The sequence below is a fragment of the Triticum aestivum genome, chromosome 3D (assembly GCF_018294505.1).
Source record: "Triticum aestivum cultivar Chinese Spring chromosome 3D, IWGSC CS RefSeq v2.1, whole genome shotgun sequence".
Lineage (NCBI taxonomy): Eukaryota > Viridiplantae > Streptophyta > Magnoliopsida > Poales > Poaceae > Triticum > Triticum aestivum.
Window position 1 is genome coordinate 555,106,909 of NC_057802.1, and position 2,360 is coordinate 555,109,268.

At 43.0% G+C, this 2,360-nt stretch overlaps 1 pseudogene; it reads left to right on the forward strand.

The window, feature by feature from the left end:
- The first annotated feature begins 403 nt into the window (after positions 1 to 403).
- The window catches only part of LOC123075391 (laccase-19-like), a 12,659-nt pseudogene continuing 10,702 nt past the window's right edge, over positions 404 to 2,360 (forward strand).

Genomic DNA, 2,360 nt, shown 5'->3' on the forward strand with positions numbered 1-2,360 from the left:
TACCGCGCAAAGCGAAGGGTTAGGTGGCCTTGGCCTCTTAATTACCGGTGCAACAAAAAGTATTCTACGTGCGAATGATGCTAATCTGTAAGACTGTAACCTCCCTTCACATCACGGTCTTTCCATGAAGCCTCGCCTCTAGCCGGACTAATAGCCATGCATACGTGATCTGCTGTGCTTGCGTACGTGATCCATGATATCAACATGCATGGCGTTTCATGTCGCTTGGTTTGATTAGCCTGGTCAAGTCAACGATTGCAAACGGCCGTAGGATGCCGACGCCTTGTCCCTCGAGTGTATAAATAGGCCACAGCACAGGCTTAGCAAACCACCCTTCCATTGAGCAGCGAGTTTACTACTGATCGAGAGTGGCATAGCAGTGTTTTTCCAAAGCAACAGATGCATGGAGAAGCTCTCCATGGCGGCAACCATGTTCTGCGCCGTGGTCCTTGCGGCTCTGGCTGCGGCGGCCGGCGGTGAGGGGGCGGTCGTGGAACACACCTCTATCTATCTATCCGGTTAATTAAGGCATGTTCTTTATGATCACTTACCCCGCAAAAAATGTTATTTTTGATCACTTCTCGGTAGGTTTACCTTCGAATCTCGTGATGATGGTAAACTTGCTTTAGCATATGAGCTAAAATATTAGGCTTAATGTTCATGAAAGCAAACAAAAAAAGATGCTACATGTACAACTTGTACACAACAGGTGGCTGCTAACCTTGTAGTTTCAGTTTGCGTGTGGTTTTTTATGAACCGTCACCACCTATCAAGTTTTCTTACACCACAGTTTAAGCTATACTCATAACCTACCTTTTTTTTGCGGGTACTTCATAATAACCTACCTAAAACCTCTTGATTAGTTAACTGTTCACCCGCAAAAAAATTAACTGTTGGCCAATCAGTTACGTATTTGATTAATGATGTTCAGGTGCACGAGATGAACCGCCACTAGCACTGGTAGAAAAAAGCCCTTTAGTCCCGGTTCGCAACAGCCTTTAGTCCCGGCTGTGCAACCGGGACTAAATATGCGCGACTAAAGACCCCCCCCTTTAGTCGCGCCACTTACGAACCGCGACTAAAGGCTTTAGTCCCGGTTCTCGTGGCTGACCGGGACTAAAGGCCCGTCCACGTGGCCGCCAGGGGTCCGTCATGGCGGAGGACCTTTAGTCCCGGTTCTTGTGGCTAACCGGGACTAAAGGCCTCGTCCGCAGGTTTAGGGTTTTAGCCCCTCTAAACCTGGTTTCTTTTTAATTTGTAGTGTTTTATTTCTTTTATATTTTATTTTGTGTTTTGTTTTAATTTTGATGAAGTTTCAGTACCCATATTCTACGATACTATATATATACATGCATATGAAATTTCAAACAAGAAGAATTCAAGAGGAATATATAATATATATTCAATCTCGGGTGACCATATACAACTTCGAACAAGTTTCCATACACAATTAGGATGGAGGACCATATACAACTTCGAACAAGTTTCAATCTCGGGTATGGATATAAATGTATGCGTCCTCGGTATAGTGTTGTCCTTTAGGATTGATGACTTCCCTCAAGAAAAATCCTGCTAATTCATCTTGAATTGGTCGGAAGCGAGCTTCTGGACTAAGCCTCCTCCGCAAGTTATCCGTCGCGTTCCGCACGCTATCCGATGCCTTCCGCTCAGAGGTTAGTCTCCGGATGTTCTCACAAATATAGTATCCACATAGATTGGTCCCCGGTGGCTGCTTATCCACATTAACTAACCTTCTAAAATCTAGCTCATGTTTGAATTCACCGACAATTTCTTCTGAGAACCGTCTCCAAACCCTACAGGGCAAAGAAAATTAAATGAACAAGGGAGTTATTAGTTACTTGATATTAGGAAATGAAAGAAAGAGACCGATCGATATAGAGCTCAAATGATTGAAAATAATTACTTTTGCAGCATTTTTCTCATGTCGGCCCAACGCTTTGGATCCGAATCCATAGAGTCCATGATTAGAACTCTGGAGGTGTGAAGTTCAATATTTAGCAGAATCCAGTGGAACCTGCGGACACGTTACATGCACAGTCATGCATAACTCATCGATTAGACATACCATGCATGGATTAAACAAAAGAGAATGGGCACAAGAGAGAAACACTCACCCAAAATGGTAAGGAAATAGAATATGACTTTTGAGTTGATGCTTTCTAAGAAACTTGTACAAGTCTTTCTCCACGTCTTCGGGGTGATATTGTAACACATGTCCATTAACGATATGTGGGTCAATGAACCCAACATCATGGATGTTTCTTATTTTGCATTCCCAAATCTTTAATCTGCATAATAGCGTACGCAACAATATAGTTAGGACAATATATATATATATA